Source organism: Nematolebias whitei, chromosome 16, assembly GCF_014905685.2.
Source record: "Nematolebias whitei isolate Nwh7 chromosome 16, NemWhi1, whole genome shotgun sequence".
In the NCBI taxonomy this organism is placed as follows: Eukaryota; Metazoa; Chordata; class Actinopteri; order Cyprinodontiformes; family Rivulidae; genus Nematolebias; species Nematolebias whitei.
The window spans coordinates 31,787,192-31,800,017 of NC_056513.1; positions in this window are offsets into that span (position 1 = coordinate 31,787,192).

Consider the following 12,826-nt stretch of genomic DNA (forward strand, 5'->3'; position numbering starts at 1 on the left):
ACTAGTGCCTGGAAGACTGCAGGAGCGTTAGTGAGACCAAAAGGCATGACGAGATACTCGAAATGACCCAAAGGGGTTCGGAAGGCCGTCTTCCATTCGTTGCCCTCCCTTATACGGACCAAATGGTATGCGTTACGCAAATATAATTTAGTAAAGATGGTGGCTGACTGTAACTGTTCATGTATGGAGTCAATAAGCGGAAGAGGATACTTGTTCTTGACCGTAATGTTATTTAAACCCCGGTAATCGATGCAAGGATGGAGGGTTTTATCCTTTTTGGATACAAAGAAGAACCCGACCCCAACTGGGGAGGTGGATGGACGAATAATTCCGGAGTCAAGTGATTCCTCAATGTACTCCTTCATGGAGTCTCTCTCTGGGCCTGAGAGGTTGTACAGACGACTGACTGGTAAGGGCGCCCCCGGAAAAAGATCTATAGCACAGTCGTAGGGTCAGTGCGGTGGCAAGGACAAAGCTCTCTGTTTACTAAAAACAGGAGAGAGATCGTGATAATCAGACGAAATGGGAGTTAAGTCAATCTGTTCTATGTTGGTGTCTTGTTTGTGGTATTAGAGATTCCAGAGCGGAGACAGTGTTTTAGACATCTTCCGCTCCATTTCTCTATTCTGCCAAGCTCCCAATTAATGTGAGGGTTGTGGAGCTTTAACCAGGGGTATCCTAAAATTACTTGGTCATGCAGTGAATCAAAAACAAAGAAACTGACGTGTTCATGGTGGTTGCCGGACGTAATTAGGTGTACGTCAATGGTGCGGTGTTGAACCTGGGCTAGGGTGTCGTCCGTGATTCCCGCGATGGAAACGATGGGTATTTTTACAGTGGGTAGAGAAAATTCGGATACTAGACTTTGACTAATTAAATTTTGTTCAGCGCCAGAGTCTATGAGTGCAGAAACGGGAAAGCGGTTGTGATTACACTGGATGACCGTAGCAATGCTCAATCTACATAACGGGGAGAGCGAAGAAGTTCCCACCAATATCTCCTTCTTTATTGGTGGGTGTTCTCGTTTCCCCGAAACGGACAGGTGGCAATAAGATGCCTATCTTGGTCAAAATAAAAACATAATCCTTGTTCTCTGCGTCTCTGTCTAACGTCGGGAGTAAGATGGGTACGTCCCACCTGCATGGGTTCAGGTTCAGGTAAAGTAGGTGAAGGGTGAGACGCGTGGGTTGAAGGACTCTGAGATTTGAAAAACGAGGGCGAAACTTTATTACGGACAACACTGAGTGAAGGACCCAAACCGGAAGTGGTGGTACGTTGGGAGTTGTAGTCCCGTTCCCGCTGCCGCTCGCGGAAACGCTCGTCAATCGATATGGCCAGATTAATAAGAGCGTCAAAGTTGGACGGCTCGTCTCGTACAGCGATCTGGTCCTTTAACGGGTCAGACAAGGAGTTTAAGATAGTGCCCTCTCGTTCCATCTGGTTTGTGCCGCGAGGATGCGGAACTCGAGGGCGTGTTCGGCTACTGATCGCCGGCCCTGACGTAAGCCCAGGAGACGTTTCTCCATGTTGGGACCCGATAGTGGTCTGTCGAATATCCTGCGAAACTCGGTAAGTAAAGAACTAAACATGACAACTTTTAAATCATGCTGGCGGAGAAAAGAAGTTGCCCACCGGAGTGCGTTACCCTTTAACTGACTTGTGAAGTAGGTGATTTTAGCGTTTTCCGAGGAGTAGAGTCTGGGGGCTCCGCTGAATGCAAGCTCACATTGGAGAAGGAAACCGTCACATTGGTCTGGGTCACCGGAAAAAAGTTCGGAAGGTTTTACCAGTAATTGTGGTTCCGAAGGGTGCCTCGCCGAGCATGTGCACGTTTGGATATTCACAGGGGTTTCTGCTGCAACTGTAGGAGGAGAAGGGGAGAGAGTCTGTTTAATTGAATATACCATACCCCCTAGCTCCTGTAGGTTAGCTTGAGTCTGTTGTTGTTGCTGGATCATTTGGGAGAGGATCTTCTCCAGCTGGTTTACTTGCTCCATTTGAGATGAGGACGTGGATTGGTCGTCCCGAGCCTCGTTCTGGGTTTGATCTGGCTGGAGCATTTCTGTTGTATGTGCGGGCAACCCAGTTGTAACGAGACCCAGAACGACACAAGACTTAGGCTACAAACAAAGTGATATTTATTTACAGTGGATAAAAGTATATACAATATGTACAGGCCCTGGGACTGGAACTCCTGGAAGCGGTGGAATAGTCTTTTAGGTCGGGAGCAGGTAAGTGACACAGGAATATAGGATTTGATATTGTTGTTTCTTATCTTACAGCTTCCTTGGTACTGGAGTGAGTTCAGGAGTTCCAAGAGGCATGAGTCCCAGCAGCAGAGCACGGACATCCAAAATCCACGAGGGCTGGGTTTCATAAGACCAGACAGGAACCGAGAGAACAGGACTGGACGGTATGGCAAAACGAGGAACTGCTGACACAAGAAGCACAAGGTAAGTATCTTAAATACTTCAGAACACAAAAGGCTGAGAGCACTAGTACCGGGAGGGAATCAATGCTCCAGCATCGAGTAGACTTGACTGCAGCCTTAAGTAGAGGTCGATGCTCATCAGGGAGATGACCGCCAGGTGTAGGTCATTAGCGGCCATCTTGGGAGCTGCAGCCAGAGCTACTCTCACATGACTGCTCTTACCACTCAGCCATAGCCGCCCTGGTGGCATGGGTGAACAAATACTCAAGTGTCAGTATGTGGTCTGGCTTCAAGCTTTATGCTGCTTTGGCTCATCAAGGTGGCTGCTGCAGCTGTGACAGATGGGGAACATCTGTTGCTTCTGAATGTGGAGAATTGGTTAAAGACAGGGAGAGGGAAATCAGGAACTGGACAGTCTCAAGCCTAACTTGTCAAAGAGGCTAAAGATCACAGATGTTGTTATTTCATTGTCCAGTCTCAGCACTACTTGCTAATCTCTAATTTAGCCTGACTCAGTTTTATACAGATTAGTTTTCTGTATAACTGAGTGTTACCTTCATGTAAACAGGTCATTATTGATGGGTGCACAAAAAATACCACTAAAGAGTAAATAAAAGAGAAATAAAGTCACAAAACACCCATCATTCTCTGAAATGCCATGTATGGGTTCATGCAACGGGCAGCACGGTGGCGCAACTGGTAGAGCTGCTGCCTCTCAGCGAGCAGGTCCCTGGTTCAAACCCCAGTCCAGGGGCCCTCTGGGTGGAGTTTGCATGTTCTCTCCGTGCATGCGTGGGTTTTCTCCGGGTACTCCGGTTTCCTCCCACAGACCAAAAACATGCATGTTAGGCTGATTGGTAACTCTAAATTGTCCCTAGGTGTGAGTGAGAGAGTGAATGGTTGTTTGTCTCGTTTGTCTCTATGTGTGGCCCTGTGATGGACTTGCGACCCGTCCAGGGTGTACCCCGCCCCTCGCACAGTGATTGCTGGACATGGGCACCAGCGACCCCCGTGACCCAAAAATGGAATAAACGTGTAAAGATAATGGATGGATGGATGGGTTCATGCAACCTTTTTCCTCAACTGGCTGTAGCCTGTAAATTGAGTCCATTTAGTCTAGCTCCTTCTTTCATCAGCTAAAAAGCAAACAGACATGTGTGAGTCCTCGTAATACAACAGTGTTGTAATTTAAAGGGATGTATTCCATATGTTTTTAAAAAGTAAACAAAAACTAATGCTACGGTTGTAATGTTTGAAAAATGGTAGGTTTTGCTTGAAGGATGCCAATCTCGTAATTGGCGTCCGCAGTCTGCTGATGCTAAATCTTTAGCTCGATTCAGCTCGTTTGGAACCTCGGCCGAGTAGATTCTAAGAACAGAGCTGAAAGTGGTTAGGATCACTGAACCCACACTGTGTTGACACGAGAATGGCCGAGTGGAGCTCACAAAAAAGAGTCAAGGGTGTCTGAGTAGCTTGAAAACACAAAAAACACATTCAAGCCAATTTTACAAACATTTGAGAAAACTTAGTAAAGAAACTGAAAGTTAAACTGGGTTTCTTTTTCAGGAACAGATCCTGTCTAACTCTGAATGCTAGGAAACACCTTGTATCTGTGACTTTCCTTCCTCCATTGATTACAGTGACATTGTTTACATGAACGCTCCTACAAACACTCTGCAGATGTTGGATTCTGTCTATCATGGTGCACTAAGATTCATAACTGGCTGTGATTATCATATCCATCACTGCACCCTGTATTCACTGGTTAACTGAACATAATTAACTTCACGCAGATTCTCTCACTGGTACATTTTCATCTTTAAATCACTTCTTGGTCTGATGCCTTCATACATCTCCTCCTACATGTCTCTGGTTGAGTGCAGCTACAGCGTGCACTCTCAGAACATTATTACCTGCAGTGTTCCCTCAGTGCGGACTGAACTTGGCAAAAGGGCCTTCTCCTACTCCGCTCCTGTTTCCTGGAATATCTTACAAAAAGACCTGAAGCTCTCGACCTTGACCTCTCTAATTGGCTTTAAAAATCTGTTGGACTCCTGGCAAGGATCAATGCAGAAATGTTCCCGTTTTTAGTTTTCTACATTCGCCTTATAATCTGGCTTTTTTTTGTTAATTTTTGGCCATCTTATTTGTAAAAAAAAAAGTATGCCTTATTCTGTCTATTGTAGTTGCTGTTGTCCATTGTTGTCATCATTCTTTGTTGAAATCAGGTCTCTCTTGTAAATGAGTCCTCAAGGCTCAATGGGATTTACCTGTCTAAATAAAGGTTGAATGAAAATTTTATAAACTTCAAAACATATAGAGGATGAAGCTAAACAGATTGGAGCAATGTCTAAGAATAAGAACGTAGGACCAGAAATGTGGAGTTGCACAGAACATTCTGATAGTTTTAAGAGTTAAAATGGCCCTTGTTAATGTTCTAGCAAAATATATATGAATATGTCATAATCTTTTGTGTTATGTTCTTTATTATTTGTGTTTATTTATAGCGTTCTCTTGTGTTCATTTTGATTTTCTGTATCTCTAGTCACATAATTGCTTTCAGTTAGCATTCCTGGGGGCCGAGATGGGGTAGAGGTAGGGCAGCTGACTGGGGACCAAAAAGCATTGGTTTGACTCCCAGTCATTCCCACATGCTGTGATGTCTATGAACAAGACACCTAATACCGAATTGCTCCCCAGGCACTTACATAGCTGCCCACTGCTGCACCTTATTCTCCCAGTCTTTATTCACCTAAAGTTCACTATTGTGTGTTCATGTTCTGTTCGGATCTACTTCTGTCAGAGTCAGAGATGCTTTATTGTCATATGCATCCACATGTGGTACATGTGGTGGAACAATATTATGTACACAGAGTCCTAGTTACATCCAACAATAAAATACAAAAGAAAAACAATAACATCTAAGATATGAACTAAAAAAAACATCAACTAAAAATACACTAAGCACTAATAGCAAAAATACATTACATCGAACAGCAGCACGAACATGAGTCTGTGTGAACAGATGAGCACACATGAACACATCAGCATGAAACAGATCAGCAGCAACATGATGTGATTTTTCACAGTGATTATTCTGGTTAGAGATTCATGAGTCTAACAGCCTCAGGGTATAAGCTATTCCTCAGTCTAGTGGTTCTACACTTAATGCTCCTCAACCTCCTTCATGAGAGGAGCAGGGCAAAAAGTGTGTGTGTGCTGGGTGAGTGGGGTCCTTCATGATGCATGTGGCCCTCTTCCTGCATCTGGAGGTGTAGATGTCTGTGATGGTGGGGAGACTGACTCCAACAGACTTCTGTGCAGCCTTCACCACCCTCTGCAAAGCTTTTCTTTCTGCAGCTGTGCAGCCTCCATGCCACATGTTGATGCTGGAGCACAGGATGCTCTCCACTGCACACCTGTAGAAGGAGGTGAGGACTGAGCTTCCCAGACCAGCTCGTCTCAGCCGTCTGAGGAAGTAGAATCTCTGATGAGCTTTCTTGGATCAGGCTGGAAGTGTTGTTGCCCCAGCCGAGGTTGTCATTCATGTGTACACCCAAGTACTTGTAGCTGGAGACCACTTCCACTGCAGATCCTCTTATGTTCAGGGGGGTGTAGGTGTTTGTTCTTTCTGAAGTCCACAATCATCTCCTTTGTCTTCTTCATGTGAAGGTTGTTCTCTTTGCACCAGCTCTGTTAGAGTTTCTTTGTATTTTTCTTGTATTTGCTGCCATTTCAGCATTTTTTTTTTGTTATTATAAACTATTTTAAGTTAAAGTAAGTTGTAAATGAGTCCTCAAGGCTCAATGAGACTAATCTGTATATGAAGGTTGAATGAATGAAAAAAACTCAAGCTCGCCGTGTTTGGTCTTCATTCTTGGTCTGATCTTCATACAAACCGTGCCAGAATAAGCTTTTGAAATGTTTAAATTGTTTGTGTAAGAGTGACACTCACTGCAGCTCCAAGATGGCCGCTAATCATCATCAGCTGACGGCCATCCACCTGATGAGCTACAACCCTACTTAAGGCTGCAGTCGAGTCCTACTCTTCGCTGGAGCATTGTTCCCTTATTACGGTACTGATGCTTCCAGCCAGTTTTGTGTTTATGCCAAGAAACACTTACCTTGTTTTTGTGTGCCTACAGCCATCTCGTTTCGACTCTCCTCGTTTTGGATTCATGTTTTGTGCCTTGTCCTCCTGCCACGTGCCTGACCTGCCTCTCCTCTGGGACTCAGTTGGATTCCTTCAGGACACCTCCATCTCCTCCATCTGTAAGACCAAACAAAGAAATTGAACATTATATGAGACAACTCCTTGGCCTATCCCTTCCTGACGTTTCCACTTCCTCCTTCAGGGATTCCAGAGGAACCATCTTGTATATTTGTAAATATCACTGTAAAAAATAAACACTGTCACTTTTTACTACTTTGCCTTGTGTCGTTCCGGGTCTCGTTACGAACTGGGTTGCCCTAAATCATAACAGTTTGGTTGTATTCAAACAGGACATAGCACTGCTTCAACACGAGATTAGTATAACACATAACAAAATCCCATCCATGTGCCTTTTTTGCCACTTTTGCATTCCTGTAAAACTTCCCAAATGTTTTTTTTTGATTGCTTGTTTGTTTTGCTTTCAGTTTTAAAAGTGAATTATGCCCCAGACTTAGATGAAAGATGTGCTGGCAAAAGGACTAAACGTTGCCATCTCCCCACAAGAAATACCTGTTGTAGAACTAATCATGGCCACTGAATCCGCGATTAGGAACAACAACTTGACGGAAGCAGAGGCAGAACAACTTAGAATGAAAATATCAGCAACCCTCTCCAGTGCCAAACCACCTCCTTCAAACCTCACACCACAGGAAAGGAAAGCTGTAGCATCACTCAGCCAGGACCAAAACATCACCATTTTACCAGCTGATAAAGGAAGATGCACAGTAGTCCTCAACACTTCTGATTACCAGGAAAAAATAACTACTCTACTGAGCGACAGCAACACCTACGAGACTCTGAAGAGGGGCCCAACCAGCACCTATAAAAAGAAAGTCACAGATTACCTGCAAAAACATGAAAAGGAGAAAACAATCAATCGTTTGTTGTATTATAGAGTCAGAGTCAGAGTTTCTTTATTGTCATTCGCACCTCATGTGGTACATGTGGTGGAGCGAAATTATGTACACAGGGTCCCAGTTACATCCAACAATAAAATGTAAAAGAAAAACAGTAATAACATCTAACATATGAACTAAGAAAAACATCAACTAAATATACACCAAGCACTCATAACATAAAACATTATGTCGAACATCAGCACAAACATGAACATGAGTCCGTGTGAGCAGATGAGCACGCATGAACACATCAACATTGAAACAGACCAGCAGCAACATTGAAACAGATCAGCAGCAACATGATGTGATTTTTTTTTCCACAGTGATTATTCTGGTTAGAGATTCATGAGTCTAACAGCCTCAGGGTAGAAGCTGTTCCTCAGTCTAGTGGTTCTACACTTAATGCTCCTCAACCTCCTTCCTGAGGGGAGTGGGACAAAAAGTGTGTGTGCTTGGTGAGTGAGGTCCTTCATGATGCAGGTGGCCCTCTTCCTGCATCTGGAGGTGTAGATGTCTGTGATGGTGGGGAGACTGACTCCAACAGACTTCTGTGCAGCCTTCACCACCCTCTGCAAAGCTTTTCTTTCTGCAGCTGTGCAGCCTCCATGCCACACGTTGATGCTGGAGCACAGGATGCTGTCCACTGCACACCTGTAGAAGGAGGTGAGGACTGAGCTTCCCAGACCAGCTCGTCTCAGCCGTCTGAGGAAGTAGAGTCTCCGATGAGCTTTCTTGATCAGGCTGGTGGTGTTGTTGCTCCAGCTGAGGTTGTCATTCATGTGTACACCCAAGTACTTGTAGCTGGAGACCACTTCCACCGCAGATCCTCTTATGTTCAGGGGGGTGTAGGTGTGTTTGTTCCTTCTAAAGTTCATGATCATCTCTGTTGTCTTCTCCACACTGATGTGAAGGTTGTTCTCTTTGCACCAGCTCTCCAGGTGTTCCACCTCTTGTCTGTAGCTGGACTCATCATTGTTTGTGATGCAACCCACCACCGCTGTATCATCTGCAAACTTTACAATGTGACAGCCTGGATGGGTAGCTGCACAATCATACGTGAGCAGAGTAAACAGGAGGGGGCTCAACGCACATCCCTGAGGAGAGCCAGTGCTGAGGGTTATGGTGGAGGAGGAGAAGAGATATATATATATAGACAGAGACATATATTATAGATTGTACCCAGGGGAAGCCACTCCCTGTCTTTACGGACTTCCAAAAATACACAAAGAAGGAACACCACTCGGACCCATCGTCAGCAGCATGAACTCAGTGACATACAATATTGCTAAACATCTGGCTGGTATTTTAGCTCCTCTTGTTGGAAATACACCTCATCACATAAAGAACTCTATTGATTTTACAAACAAAGTTCAACATTTGAAACTAATCCCAGGAGAAACCCTTGTATCATATGATGGGACTTCTCTTTTCACTTGCATACCCAAGTCTCTGAAGCAGTAGAAACCATCAGAAAACAATTTCTACAAGACAAGGACTTAATCAACAGGACCAACTTCACCCCAGACCAGATCTGCACCCTGTTGGATCTCTGCCTCTCCACCATTTATTTCAAGTTCAATGACAGTTTTTACAGACAGAAGCACGGCTGTGCCATGGGATCTCCAGTGTCATCCATTGTTGCCAATCTCTACATGGAGGAAGTGGAACAGAGAGCCCTAAACTCCTATGAGGGAACAACGCCAAGCCATTGGTTCTGATATGTGGATGACACCTGGGTCAAAATCCAAGCTAAGGAAATAGAAGCGTTCACCAGACACATTAACTCGGTCAATAACAACATCAAGTTCACCAGAGAGGATGCAAACGACAACAAGCTGCCCTTTTAAGACTGTTTGATTCAGATGGAAAGAGAGGACAGCTGTAGTGAACTAGGCCTGAGGTCAAGTCCTGACCTTAAGGACCATATGGGACAGAAACTGTCATTTCATTGATTTGAATCCAGAAATACAGGTTGACCCATCCTGAGACTTTCTTTCTTGAATTAATCAAGTAAAAGAAGACTACTTTCTATTATCATTACCATTTTACAAATGTTTTGATAATCAAATTGTGTTAGTTCAAACAATGTTTAAATGTTGAAGTGAACTACTCATTTTTAAATCAACTGTGAAACAGTAATAACGATTTTTAATCCTCATTCAAAGAAGAAATCAGGTTAATGATGCATTGTCTGATTTTCTGTCTTCAATGAGCAAGTGTGTAAGTTGGTCAAAGTTCAAGTTTCGGTCAACTGCAAGTTTACTGAAAAAGAAATGTCATGTTTAACTTTTACAGCAAGATACTAGAGAATTGACTCCACGAAGTCTGAGTTCTTCATAATATCTTCTGTCTGTTCTTAAACAATCTTAATCTTTTTCCTTGACTTTTCATAACACCTTACATCACAAAACACACCTCTATTTTGGTCAATCGACCAATCAGAAAGTTCTCAAATGAACCGGAAGTGAGCTTTTTTAAAAAGGTGCAACACTTCCTAGTTTTCAGTAGATGAAGAAGTTCTGCAGGAGCTCGAGCAGTTCTACAGTTCTGAAACTCAGCAGTTCCAGAGTCCAGAATGCTGGAATGCAGAATGCTGGAATGCAGCATGCTCAGTACATCTGCCACTAAGCTGGACGAGAGAAGTTCAGAGGAATTATGAAGTCTGTTCTGGATGATCTCACGACTCCCGAGGTTTAGCTGTTCTTACGGAGACGCTGAAAGAGTTGAAAGGAGAGCTCTACACCAACGCTGAAACTATCATCTGCAAAGGTAAAAGAGTCGATCTCAACCAAAGCGTACCGTTGGGTCAAGCTGGTCTAGAAGGAGCGTGCTGTTTCTGGTTATGACAGACAAATTCCCTCACACATCTCTCTCAAGATGAACTTCATTTCCCATCTTTAAATTCTTCTATCCTGCTAGCAAATCATTCCAGATATTTTTAGAAATGTCTGAAGCAAAGTTTTTCAACCACCGCCGTGTGGTTAATGTCTGTTGTACTGCTGGAAGCAAGGTTTTCAACCATCGCCGTATGGTCTTCCTTGTAAAACTGATTAATAAGCTGTCGTTATTTTCAATTCTTGCCAATTAATGTAAATGTGTGATGTGTTAAACTTGATTCTGTTAATAAATGACCCACTGTCGTTGGTGAGTCAAAGATAATTAACGTTTCCGTCCACATTTTATTAAATTCAGATGCACGTCATTATACAGTCCAGAAAAATGAAAGAATCCGTTTAATTTATGAATATATGTCAGTATATGTTCATACTACACAGCCTTAACATTGAAGTTTACAGAAAACCAACCCACACAGACCAGTATCTTCTGTTTGACTCCCACCATCCACTGGAACACAAACTCTCTGTCATCAGAACTTTACAGCATCGGGCCGAACGCGTCCCCACGAAGACATAAGGGAAGGAAAAGGAACAGAAACACATTCAAGAAGCTCTCCAAACGTGGATATCCTAACTGGGCTTTTGTCAAGTCAGCGAGGAAATCTACAAAACACCCGAATAAACAGAAAAAGGAGAACAACAGACGGAAAAACATTGTCATCCCTTATGTTGCTGGAGTATCAGAGAAATTCAGAAGGATTTTCAACAAACACAACATCCCAGTACATTTCAAACCCAGTAGGACTCTCAGACAGAGGCTGGTCCACCCTAAGGACAAAACACCCATACACAAACAAAGTGGTGTAGTGTATGCGGTCCAATGCAGCGAGGACTGTCCAGACCTCTACATTTGGGAAACTAAACAGCCTCTTCACAGACACATGGCTCAACACAGGAGAGCCACTTCATCAGGACAAGACTCAGCTGGTCACCTCCACCTCACAGATAAGGGACACTCTTTTGAGGACCAAAATGTGCACATTTTGGGCCGAGAACACAGATGGTTTGAGAGGGGGGTGAAGGAAGCAATTTATGTAAAAAGGGAAAAGCCGTCTCTTAACAGAGGAGGGGGCCTCAGATTTCCACTTTCAAAAACATATAATGCAACTTTAAGACAGATTCCCAGCCGGTTTTCACACCTGATGGGAACAGAGGGGTCTCATCTGTGAATTAGAGTAACAAAGACCTTAAGAAACCCCCACTGTTAAGGTGTTGAGGTGTGACTTGTCAAATCTACACATGCATGTGTGCCATCGAACTCAGCCTTATAAACTGAATCTCTTACTTACTGCTCATTGAATTGAGAAAGCTCCTCGGATGAGGAGCGAAACGTCTTCGGTTAAAAATAAAGTCCAGTTGTTTTTGTATTGAACGTTTTTTGAATATACTAGACTCTGTTTTGTAATATACACAGCTCATTTTAAGAAGGAACTTAAAGGAAGGGACTAAAGCTCTGGCAATATTCTCAGTCTTTAAGGACCCATTGTCACTAGAAATATATTAATTAGTCAACACCAGTCCACTTGAGTCGGTCACGACCAACTCACAGAGCCAATCATGTCACCATTTTCTCCCACTCATCATACTGTTTGCTGCATTAAAAGAGGTTGACTTGGGTGCAAAGCAGGGTGGCAGAGGTCATTTCCATATTCACTTAACAGAGGGCTGCCTCTCTGCTTTCTGCTCTGCGGTGCTTTAATCAAAGCTGGTGGCACTGTCACTGTTCTGAAATAGCCCTGGAGCACCTTAGAAACACACTGACACCAGTGTCACGCTGAAAAGGACATGCTTTTTATCCTCTTAAACAGCTTGTAAAAGGGTCCCATTGACTACACAAGCAGCCGGCACTTCCATCCCGCCTCACTCTGAGCTCTTTAGTGTTATTGGTGTGTACAGGCTGAACACGTCCCAGCTGTTCAACAACATGCTTTTTTAGTAGGCTGTAAATGTTCATGAATGCCAATTTTTTTACTGGCATTTGGACACCTTTTGGAGGAAAATGAAGCAGCTTTTATACCAGAAGACAATCATCAGAGGGATGTGAAATTCACAGACATCAGTGTTTTCCTTCAAGAGTGTATCCACAAGCTCTGACACAAAAAGTACTGGCCTAAAGCTATAGAAAAATATATTTAAACCAGAGCATACACACAAAATTAATCACACACAAATAAGTGTACATACACTGAAGCTCCCACGGCACACACACCCTGTATGCATCGCAATATAGTATGAAGGCCATCATCCATCACAAGGTATTGCCTGTCTTTATTAGAAAGCCCTAATCCACTTGTTTCTGCAGTCTATTCTCCTGGTAGTCGCCCTGCACTAACACTGTAATGGGTCCACAGAGCTTAACACAACCACACACACGCATACATATATA